The sequence below is a fragment of the Marmota marmota genome, unplaced genomic scaffold, assembly GCF_001458135.2.
Source record: "Marmota marmota marmota unplaced genomic scaffold, marMar, whole genome shotgun sequence".
Taxonomy (NCBI): Eukaryota; Metazoa; Chordata; class Mammalia; order Rodentia; family Sciuridae; genus Marmota; species Marmota marmota.
The window spans coordinates 31,749,143-31,761,918 of record NW_025999853.1 but is presented as its reverse complement, the minus strand read 5'-3'; the positions used below and the strand labels follow the sequence as shown (position 1 = coordinate 31,761,918).

The 12,776-nt window shown below is 33.8% G+C and overlaps 1 protein-coding gene across 2 annotated transcripts in view; it reads left to right on the top strand.

Annotated features, from left to right (window-relative positions):
- Zdhhc17 (zinc finger DHHC-type palmitoyltransferase 17) overlaps positions 1 to 12,776 on the top strand; it is a 99,056-nt gene that overhangs the window by 1,103 nt on the left and 85,177 nt on the right. The window lies entirely within an intron of this gene.

The following is a 12,776-nucleotide window of genomic DNA, read 5'->3' as shown; positions in this document are numbered from 1 at the left end:
GGGTTTGTAGCCAGCTCCTCTTTTTAAAATAAAATGTAAATAACAATCACCTTCTCTTATATTAATATTCAGCCACCCGCACATTCATCCTTTTGGCTTACCAGAAATAGTTGGGTCACTTCCTTAGGAATATATCCCTGGGTTATATTTTTTAATGTGGTACTAACGCAATAGAAAAGGCTACTTTGGATTTCTGACAGAACTAAACATTTTTTTTTTTTTTTAACTATAGTGGAAATATTTCAGAACTGGCATTGGAGATATTTCTTTCGGTTTATATACTTAGGCCCTAAAAATATGTCAAGAAACGAAGTAGTTTTCAGATGATGCCTTGAAAATGTTGCTAAACACTTATCTGTTTCTGTGGATGTATTTCATATACTTAAATGTTTGTTTATTTTCATGTACATTCTTCATAAACCTTTGTGTTGTATGTTGTCACTTTAAGAATAATGTTAACTGGTAACAAATTCAGAGATTGCTCTGAATTGGGAGGCTTAAAGTTTAGAGAAAGTGTTCAGGTTGCCATTTAATAGGATAATCATATTGGAAGTGAGAATTGGTGTAAATGATATGTGTGTGTTTGTGTGTACATATATTGTTCCCTCTTACCTAACAAGCACAAGATATAATTCGTTTAATTCATTTGGACCTTAAGCTCATAATGGTGCACTGGGGTCTTTCTGTATTTTTTTTCTGTGGTTAGTGTCTTATATCTGGTACAGACCTGGTATTCTACTGCTTCCTAGTAGTGTGTTCTTGGTCATACTATTACATTTCTAATTTTATCATTTATAATAATGGGGTGATAGTAATATTTAACTAATGGGCCACTGAGAAGATTAAATGAGATAATGTATTTTTGTTAAAAAATGTTTTCCGTCTCCCTTGGAAAGAAAGCCATTCTTTGTCTTGGTGATCAGTGATAGTTCTTTTAACTACTACGTTTTAGAGAACACAGCATTGGGTCAGACAGACTTGGATTCTAATTATGAATCTTCCCTAGGTAGCTAAGTGGTCTGAATCAAGCACATAATTTCTTTAAACATCACTTTGTTTATTAGAAAATAGAGATGTTTCCTAATTTGCTTGCTGTTAAGGGATTAGGTGAGACTATGTTGAGATTTAAGAACTGTCACATTGTAGGTACTCAGTTAATGTTACTTCTTTTTCCTCTCTTCAGAAGGAGGGAAGTGTTACCATATTTATTTTGGTTTTGGTGAGTGATTTTGAAGCTTATGTGGGTTTTAATTTAGTGGAATAGGATCTTGCAGTAATGTTTTTATTTTACTTTTTATCTTCAGATTTAGTGTTATCACAAAAAGTTTTTCACTAAATATGTTGAACAAGTGAATTTTTGTGGAATAAAGAAATCAGCCATTTCTTAAATCTCCAGTTAATATGCAAACTGTCCACTGTTGAAACCTTCCGTAGAGGATTATGCAATTAGATGAGCAACGAAAGTCTCTTTTTTGAGGCATTTGGGGGTATGAGAACCTTACTTTTTTAATGAATTAAATAATCCATTTAGTTTATCCTGTTTGAGTCGGGCATTGTTCTGGACTGCGTAAGACTTCAACATTTTTGTGGTAAATTCAGTGAGAGGCAATGTAGAATATTGGTAAAGAGCTAAGTTTTTCTGTTGTCAGATTGAAAATCTGGGTTTTGCCACTTATTACCATGATGGTAAGTTGCATTTTCCTCATTTATAAAATTGACTTTAATGTTACCTTTCTTTTAGAGTTATCATATTAGGTAGGGTAATGTTTGTAAAACAGCCTTCAAAGACCTAGGCTGCCAAGCCAATGGAACCTTCTAAAAGCCATGGCATATAGTAAATCCTGAAAGGGAAGTTGCTATTACTTTGTTTTCTGTTGAAATAGATGATTATTAGTTTATCATAATAGAAGAATTAAAGGCTTTTTGCAAAAGATGAACTGATTATCAGGGGATTAGGGTGAAAGTCCTAGCTCTGTGACCTTGAGCTATTGAGCTAGTAAGCTTTTAACTGCAAATAGTTTCTTTGCTTTTAAGGTAAAGGGGCCAGACTAGATGATCCCTAAGATTTGTTTGAACTCTGATGTTCTGATTATAAATTGTGATTTTCTAAGAGAATCAACTTGGAACATCTAACTATTAGGTACATAGCACTGTATTTGGTTTTATAGGTTACCATTATGGTTTGGATGTGATATATACCCCAGAAGCTCATGTGTGAAATGGTGGAAGAAGGGTTAGAGGAGAAATAATTGGGTTTTGAAAGCCTTAACCCAATCAGTGAATTATCCCCTAATAGTGATCAACTGAGTGGTAACTGATGGCAGGTAGGGAATGGCTGGAGGAAGTGGGCATTGAGGGTAAGGGTTTGAATATATATTTTGTATCTGGTGAGTGAAGTCTCTTTCTGCTTCCTGATCATCATGTGAGCCACTTCCCTCTGCCATATTTTTCCACCCTAATGTTCAGCCTCACCTTGAGCCTTGAGGAATGGAACTCGCTGTTAGTAGACTGAGCCCTCTGAAACTATAAGCCCCCCCAAAAACTTTTCCTCCTCTGCAGTTGTTCTGGTCAGATCTTTTAGTTATAACAGTGAAAAGGCTGATTAAGATAGTTATAATAAAAAGAATAGTGTATATTTTTCCGGAAGGTGTTGCTCTAGTTAGGAACATATATGCACTTAAAACACTTGACAGAATCCAAGTAAGTCTGGAATTGAGTACTGTAGCCTAAGTAGTGTCAGGTTTCTGTCTCTAGAATGGTTAGAAGAAAGACTTTGAGGGACAGATAACCATATGCTGGCCTGCAGACTAGCAGACTTGCTATCACTCGTCTTCTGTTTTACCTACTAATACATCTTCTGTAAATTACCTCATCTCTTCATACACCAAAATACCCTCTCCTGCCAGAGTGTCTTAAGAGCTCTCTATTTCAGAAAGCTCTGACTTGTATGTGAAACAGTGGAAGAAGGTTTAGAGGAGAAATAATTGGGTTATGAGAGCGTTAACCCAATCAGTGAATTATCCCCTAATAGTGATCCACTTGAGTGGTAACTGAAGGCAGATAGGGAATGGCTGGAGGAGATGGGCATTGGGGGAGAGGGTTGAGTATATATTTTGTATACAACTGGATTGCCTAGATCACCTGTGACTTCCATTCTTGCTTTCTTTCTTTTTTTCTCTCAATTTCAAAACTTGCTACTATCATTTTTCCTAGTTCTCCTGTTTTAAGTGGTAACACTTTTTATTTTACATTCATTTATCCCCTTTCTTGTCTCATCATTTTTATTGTTTGAATATTAAACTGAAGTATCACAACATCTACTCTTCATAGATTTAATAAAATTTACTTTTTGAGGCTTATCTTCAGTGATACTGATTTTTGTTTCTATTTCTAGTCTTACTATGTATTTAGAGAAATATATTTGCATACGTATGTAAGTTAACTCATTTGCTTTCAGAAAGCAGAAAATGTATTTGGAAGTTGATTTTCTTCTGGTAGGTTATGGCATCTGTTCTTGTTCAAACAAATCTTCCTGCAATCTTTAGGATCTGATGCTTCTTTTTTTCCAGCAAAAAATGCTATAAGTCATATAGTTGTAATTTAGATTTAAAAATACTCAGTAACTACTGAGTCAATACATGTAAAATTAAAATGTACTAACTGGTGACCTCAAGGATTGTGGCAAATCCTCTTAAAGCGTCATCTCATTGTAGTATTTTACTGTTCAATTTTATTACAGATGGACAATTCTTGAATAAAAGCAAAATGTCAAATATTTTAACTTTAGAGTTTGAAAAATAATGATTCAGGACAATATTTTATTTATAAAATACACAAATAAAAAATTAATCCCATGGAATATTTATTCAATCCTAGAATAATAACTTCATTTAGTTTTTTTTTAAAGAATTGTAAGCCACTAATTCAAGAATTGTATAAAACTTCAACTTTCTGTGTAGTAGATACTCTGAAGAACGTATATTCTGTTGTAAAGGCTTAAACAATATTTTTTTTTCGTTTTGAAAATGTACCAGACAAATCACTGTTGTTGTTTTTTTTTTGGAAGTAGTGATTGAACTCAGGGGCACTGGGCCACCACTGAGCCACATCCCCAGCCCTATTTTGTATTTTATTTAGAAACAGGGTCTCACTAAGTTGCTTAGTGCCTTGCTGTTGCTCAGGCTGGCTTTGAAGTCGGGATCCTCATGTCTCAGCCTTCCTAGCCGCTGGGATTATAGGTGTGTAACCACAGGGCTCGGCTCAACTCACTATTTTTGAGAATTAATATATACTAAATATAATAGAATCTTTCTTTGATAAATCAAAATATGACAGTGTCTAAGTGTTGTCTTTTTTGATTTTCAGTGCTATTGTTGAGGATATGGAGATGATAGGGCCAAATGTACCTGAAACAATTTTTGTATATGTCAGATGGCTTGTAATTTTTATCATGTGTTTTTTTCAGCCAGGTATGGTAGTGCTTGCCTGTAATCCCAGCAGCTAGGAAGGCTGAGGCAGGAGGATTGCGAGTTCAAAGCCAGCCCTTAGTAACTTAGTGAGGCCTAAGCAACTGAGCCAGACCCTGTCTCTATATAAAATATAAAAAGGGCTGGGGATGTGGCTCAGTGGTTAAGCACCCTAGGTTTAATCCCTGATACCAAAAAAAAAAAAAAAGAAGAAGAAGAAAGAAATTCTTATTGAGATGTTACTATTCTATACCCTTGTTTAGCTTTGAAGAATAATTTTCTATTATGAACACTTACTTTATTAAGAATTTAATGAATGATGAATAAAACTAGTGACTACCCCTATTTTCATGAGGGGAAAAAATGTCCTTTGAGCTGAATACAGAAGTTCCTCATTTTGTTAATGAGAATCCTCTGGTTGCAAATGTCAGCAACCCTGTTGAAACTTAACATGGGTTAAAAAAAAAAAAAAAAAAGAATTTACTGTCTCAACTCCAAAACTCAGGTGGCAAGAGTGCAGTTGGACTCAAAGAACTTTGGAACCTGAGATGAGAATTCCCTAAAACTCTGTGTCTTATCTCTGTCTTCCTTTCAGCTTTATTTTCTTCAAATGGAAAGCAGCTTCTTTCCTACATGTAGTGTGGACATGGATGCCAGCTTTATTTATTTTTATTTTTTGACCATGTATCTCAAATATAGCTGCATATTCTCCCTTTTTCCACACTGAAAAGTGCCATTTTTGGTTCTGATATGGTTTATATGTATACTGTATGACTGTGGCACTGTAATTGGCCAAGATCACTTGGTTGGAGTTGGGGGAAAAACAGCTGGGTAGTCAAAACTATTTCTGTCTTTTATACTCTTATGAGAACTCTATATTTGGTTTGTTTCCAGCCTTCTAGTTTTTAACATACTTTAAGAGATGTTGTAATTACATTGAACTTATTCATCACAGTAAATGTTCTAGATGAGCTACTGAATAACATTCTTTATGAATTAAATCTGGACTAGGAATTGCTAAATGTTTTTTGTACAAGGCCATATAGTAAATATTTTCAAGTTTGTGGGCCACATGAGTTCTGTAGCAATCACTCAACAGTGTGGATGTATGAAAGCAGCAATGAGCAAAGTGGAAATGAATAAGCATGCTGTGTTCCAGTAAAACCATATAAAATTAGGTGATTGGCCAGATTTGGGCCATGGGCCACTGTTTACTAACTTTGGTGTACACAATGCATAGACACTCTTAAGATATTTATGTTAAAATATATCTTAACACAGAATTCTATTGATCTCTGATATGTAATAACTTCATTATAAATGGATATATATGGGGGAGATGGTTGGATGAAGTAAGAGTATGTGTGTGTACATTAGAATCTCATGGGGAGCTTTGTCAGAATATACGTTTCTATATATAACCCCTCAAAATTTCTAATTCATTATGTGGGTTTGTGATGTGTATTTTGAAAAAAGTTCCCAGATGATTTTGATAAACATTTTATTTTTATCTCCAATATCACTTTGATATGTGGGAAACATTTATTATAGGAGGGGGAAGGAAGCTCTTTCGACATTTAATATATGAGACTTTGTATTGAGAACTTCTAATGTTATCTCCTTACTCTTCTAGACAAAAATAATGGTAATAATTGGTAACACCAAATTATAGCTATGAACTAGGCATTATCCTAAACATATTTGTGTATATATTCATTTAATTCTCCCACCTTTGTGTATCTGTTTTACCACTGAGGAAATTCAGGCAGAGGAAAGTCAATTATCTTGCTGATCAGTGGCAGAATTGCATTTAAATTCAGGTTGCTTTTGTTTTTATAGCACAGTACAATGTGATAGAGATGATACAGTTGTAGAATTGATTATTGTTTGATAGGATTAGTTATCTATGATAGCAAAAGTATTCATTTATGTTTTGTTTTAGAATATTTTATACTTAATTTTATAGACTTAATTTTTTAGAGCCATGTTAAATTCATAGCAAAAATTAGTAGAAAGTACAGGAAGTTCCCATAAGTTTCCTGCCTGTAAAACTACATAATCTTACCCACTACCGACATACACCAACAGAGTGGTGCATTTATTGTAATAGGTCAGTCTACATTGACGCATCATTATCATTCAAGGTCCATCCTTTACATTAGAGCTCACTCCTGGTGTTTTACATTTTATGGGTTCTAACAAATATATGTGTGTGTATCATTACAGAAGGTCCTCTACTTAAAATTTTTAACATGGCGTCAGAGCCATATGCATTCAGTAGAAACCATACTTCAGATACCGAGTTTTGATCTTTTTCTTGGACAACAGTATAGGAATACTCTCATGATACTGTAGGTTAGGTTTATTTAAAGCTTTTTTAGCTTATGGTGAATTCATTGGGGCCTAATCCCTTTGTAAATTGAGGAACAAATGTGCATTGTCATACAAAATAATTTAATTGGCCTAAAAATCCTGTGCTCTGCCTATTCACTTGTCCCTCTTCTTTGAGGTAACCATTGATATTTTTAATGTCTTCATAGTTTTCTCTTTTCCAAAATGTCATATAGTTGGAATCATAGAGTATGTTGCTTTTCAGATTTCCTTCTTTGACTTAATAATATTTATTTCAGGTTTTTCCATGTCCTTATCAGACTTGAGAGCTTATTTCTTTTTTAGCACTGAGTAGTATTTCATTGTTTGGGTCTATACAAGGATATCTTGGGTTCTTCCAAGCTTTGCTCAAATACTTTTTGCTGTAGTTCTGCAAAGTACATGATGAACTGTTCAAAACCCTATTTTTGTTATTAATAATAATATAGTATAAAAACAGTTTTCTTTTTTTTTTTTTTTGTGGTGCTGGGGATCGAACCCAAGGGTCTTGTTTGCAAGGCAAGCATTCTACCAACTGAGCTATATCCCCAGTCAGTTCTTCCTTGATGTTGAAAGTTAGGGAAGATTCATTTTTTTGGCACTTGTTCTAAGGCACATTCAGCAACCCTTTGACCCTTTCTTTAAACATCATTCCCCGTTAAAATTCCCTTCTTTAAATTGGGGCATTATAGTTACATCTCTAATAATGGGATTCATTGCAATATGTTTGTACATGCATATAACATAATTAAATCAATTTCATTTCCCATTACCTCTCCTTTTCCTCCCCTGATCTCCTTCTACTCTACTGATTTCCTTCTATTTTCGTGTGATTCTCTCCCCACCCCCCATTTTTCTCTAGCTTCCATATGCGAGAGAAAAGATAGAACCCTTGACTTTCTGAGTATGGCTTATTTCACTTAAAATGTTGTTCTTCAATTCTGCCCATTTTCCTGCAAATGACATAATTTCATCCTTCTTTATGGCTGAATAAAACTGTTGTGTAAATATACTATGTTACTATATTTTCTTCATTCATTCATCTGTTGACAGACATGTAGGCTGGTTCCATTTTGTGGCTATGTGAATTGCACTGCTATAAACATGGGTGTGCATGTATCACTATAGTATGCTGACTTTAATTCTTTCGGATAAATACTAAGAGTAGTGTTATGGCTCCATTCATAGTCTTTTGAGGAACTTTTATACTGATTTTCGTAGTGGTTATACTAATTTAGAATCCCACCAACAGTGTATAAGTATTCCTTTCTCAACATCAAAATTTCTCAACATCACTAACATCAAAATTTTCTTTTTTCAGCCTATTATTTCTCCTGCTTAGTGGAAATTAATAATAAGGTAAAATATATTTCATTAACTTTGAAAGAAGGTGATTTTCTTTGGATAACCCTAAATGTTAATGGGATTGGAATAGATATTCTCAGTGTTAAATCTGTGACAAAAGTTGATGAGAGAACAGGTGGTACTGATTTATTTATAGGTGTCTCAGGTTTAATCCTTTTTGAAGAGTCCTGGGATCATTTGTATTATTTGTAAATCAGTCTAAAGATTTGTTGGTGGTCTGCATTCTTGTGTTTTGGATATATTCCTGGGAGAATGATGTATAACATCCGGCAGTTAGTAACTGCATCATCTTGGGTAAATTAATTCACCGTTGGTACCTTAGTCTTCTTGCCTGAAAAATAGAGATAGCAGCATCTACCTTAGAGTTCTTGTGAGATTGAGTTAATGTACTGTGTGTTATAGATTTTAACATGTATATATTTTCTCAATCTCTGAAAAATATTTGTGTTTTACAGTTAATACTCTCCTTACTTCGGTTAAGAAGCACTAGTGATTAGTTATCATTGCCTGTGAAGGGAATTGTGGTTATTCCTGATGGCATAATTGCATACCTGCAGCTTCCATTTCAGTCAGCAGTCTGTTTGAGAAACATCTGACAAAATATGATTTCCTGATGATATGAAATGCTATCATCAAAACTTGTAGAATGTATATTAGCTTAGAAAAAAAATCCCAGAGATAATAGCAATATTATTTTAGGAAATACTGTATTCTAGTGTTCCTGGTAGCTCATAATCAGTATTGTAATGAATAACTTGGGGATTGGTAACTCTAGCATGAACAGTGATTCAAAAAAGGTCAATCTTGAAGTTTTACCAATATAGTAATTTTATTTTTCTCCTTTTGATAGGTCCCAAACAGTGATAAATGCTTAAAATCGTTCTAAACAAGTTTATAAAAGATCTGTTAATTAGTGTAAAAAATCTTCCAGTTAGTAAATAAAAATTCTAAGTGATACAGCATAGTATTGTAGTCCAGTTGGCAGTGTTTTTTTTTTTTTTCTTTGTAATACCTACAGTAATGGTACATCTTAGTCAACAGCATCTTTAGTTCTATGAAATTCTTGGCCTAAATATTTGAAGTTTAGAACAGTACCTGGGAAATAGAATTATGTATTATTGATCTTAAAATCACTACTTTTTCCTGTAGTTCAAGAGTCTGAGAGAAGATGAACACTATTGTTAATCTTATTTGTATCTTGAAGATTTTATTTGTCCTGTACCTTCACTGAAATTGTAATTTATTCATTAGTCTTTGTTCATATTTGATAAGTCTAATCATTAATAAATTGTAGACATTGATTTCAAAGGAAATTTTGTTTTCTTTTTGAGCACTCATAAATATTAAGGATTTTCCAGTTATTTATGTAAGAAGTTAATTAATTTGATTCCAAAAGCTCCTATTATTTAAACTTATTTTTTATTTGTGTCCATTTTCTTGTAATTGAATGTAATCACATCCAAAAAATGGACATTCTTAGAAAAAAATTTTGATACACTAGAATCTAGCATTATTACATACAGATCCATGTAAACTTACTTTCTGTACTGCTAAACTTAATACTTTAATAATGTTTTGAATTTTCAAGGTACCAAAAGTTTAAGCCCTCACACTATTTTTTTTGTCTTAAGAATCAATGACACATGATTATTTTTATACATTTAAATAGTCCCAGAGGTCCTTGCCTCCAGTAAATACATACTTCTCTTATTCCTTAGAGGTAACAACTAATTTTTGGTGCAAGTGTAAATATTTTATATAATTTGTTTTGTTTCTATTATATAAATAGTACATTATAAAGGTTTTCTAAATATGTTTGGACACATTCTATGTAGCACATAATAGTCTTTTCTATTCTTTTTTACTGTTAAGACTTTCATTATCCAGTATGATAACAAACAACATATGGCTGTTTAAATTCAAATCAAAATGAGTAACATAAAAATTTAGTTTTCGGTCATGGTACATTTGGCTGTGTGTGGCTACTAACTAATGTTATTGACCACACAGGGTTATAAAACATGTCTCCATAATTGCAGAAAGTTCTGTTTGACAACATATATCTGCACAGTGTTTTAAAAAATTGTATATCTTTTAAAAATGTTTTTTTTTACTGCACAATTATTTTTATTGAAGTGTATTTAAGTTATAAATGGAACAAGTTTTAAATGTTTAGGTTGATAACTTTAAACATTTTAAGATAATTACAGATTCATGTGTGTTTGTGTAAAAAAACAAAACAAAACAAAACAACAACAAACCAGGACCCCTGGACCTGTTACTCAGGTTCCCTGAGTTGTAACAGTATGCAAAATTATAGTATATTACAACCAGGAGGCTGTAATTCCAGAACATTTCTGTAACTATAAGGATGCTTTCTATTGTCCTTTTATGATCATATAGTCTTTCCCTCCAGCTCTCAACCTCTCATTAACCCTTGGCAACCACTAATCTACTCTCATTTCTATAGTTTTGTAATTTTATGAATGTTACATAATTGGAATTGTATAATATGTAACCATATGGGATTGGCTCCCCCCCCCCATCGCCATTCAGCCTAGTTCTCTCAAGATTTATCAGGTTGTATGTGTATCAGTAGATCATTCCTTTTCATTACTGAATGATAGCATGATATGGGTGTACAACAGTTTTAACTACTTACCCAAGGTAAGTTATCTGAGTTGTTTACAGGTTGGTTATTAAACATTTGTGTACAGATGTTGATGTAGATATAAGTTTTTATTTCTGTGGGATTAAACACCCAGGAGTACGAATCATACGGTGGTTGTTTCCTTTATTTCTCCCTCCCTCTCTTCCTTTTTTGGTGCTGAGGATGGAACTCAGGGCCTAGAATGTGCTAAACAAGTACTCTGTGGCAGAGCTATATCCCCATCTCTCCCATGATAGTTGTATATTAATGTTTTTAAGAAATTGAAAAGCTGTTTTCCAGAGTGGCTATACATTTATGTTGCAACCAGTAGTGTGTAGTGATTGATCCTATTTCTCTGCATCCTCACTGGCATTTGGTGTTGTCACTTTATTATTTCTGTCATTATGGCTTCTTTCTAATTTGGTTTTCCTTGTAACTAATCTCTGGGAGAGTCCTGGTAGGGGGCGGTGATAGGGAGGGGGATTAAGGTCAGGTATGTGTGACAGGTTAGACATGAGGTAGTGAAACCAGAATTCATGCAACAAATTTATTACATATCCCAGAGGTAAAGGGTGCCAATAGAAAGTGGGAAGAGGGTGAAGGATGGAGAGGGGATATCTTTGGGTCAATGGCAGTATACTGTTTGTTGACTTTCCTGTGGGGGGTTTTGGATTAGCTAGTGTAAACCATATTGGCTAATTAAACGGAGAAAATCAGGGAGCTTACTTACAGTATAATGGTGTTGCCCATTAGGTTTTTTTATCATGGTCAGATGCTGTGTGGTGTGATTGGTTTTGGGTCAGTGAGGTAAAGAACAAACGGACTTTGTTGCAAACAATCACACAAGAAGGAGAGTTTTAACTAGGCCAGTGGTGACAGGGTTCTACCATATTTCAGATAAAGTTGGGCCTAAAAATGGATGGCAAAGTAACAACTATATTAAGCAAATTTGTACTTTTTAATTTTAGCCCATTTCAATAGGTATGTGATGATAAGCCATTGCCATATTTGAATTTCTTTAGTGGCTAATGAAGTTAATTTTCTTTTAGTGTACTTATTTGCATTTGTGTATCCTCTTTGGTGAAGTCTATTCTTGTATTATTAGTTTACTAGGGCCACTATTACAAAATACCATAGACTGAATAGCCAAAACTATAGGAATAGGGAATAGTTTTTTCCCTACACTTTTGGAAACTAGACACCCATGGTGTTGTCAGGTTTTCTTAAGTCTTGCTGCTTGGCTTGCAGGTGGCTACCTTCTCAAAATATCCTCACATAGTCACTTTTGTATATACATGTTTCTTCTTAAAAGGACAATAGGTTGGATTAGGGCTACTCTAATGACCTCATTTTAATTTATTTGCCTCTTTTAAGGCTTTACCTCAAAATGTAGTCATCTTTGAGGTTTTGGGGGGTTAGCGTTGGTAAATATATGAATGTTGGAGTATACAGTTCAACCCATAAGAGGCTCTTTTGCTTATTTGCTAGTTGATTATTTTACTGTTGAGTCTTGACAAGTTTTTTTTTTTTTAATGCATGTTCTTTAGGTACTATTCTTTTGTTGTGGTTTGCAATTATTTCTGTGTAATTTGCATTATTTTAATTTTTTTGGTCTTTATAACTAACAGTGTCTTAGAGCAAAAGAAAAATTGTTTTTTTGGTACTAAAGATTGAATTGAGGGACTCTTAAACACTGAGCCCTATTCCCAGCCTTTTTTTTAAATTGAGAGGCAGGGGCTCGCTGAGTTGCTTAGGGTCTCGCTAAGTTGCTGAGGCTGGCTTTGAACTTGTGATCCTCCTGCCTCAGCCTCCTGCACCACTGGAATTATAGGTGTCTGCTACCATGCCTGGAATCAGAGCAAAATTGTTGATGTAGCTTATACATTTTTTTCTGTTTATGGATTTTACTTTTTTTTTTTTTTTGT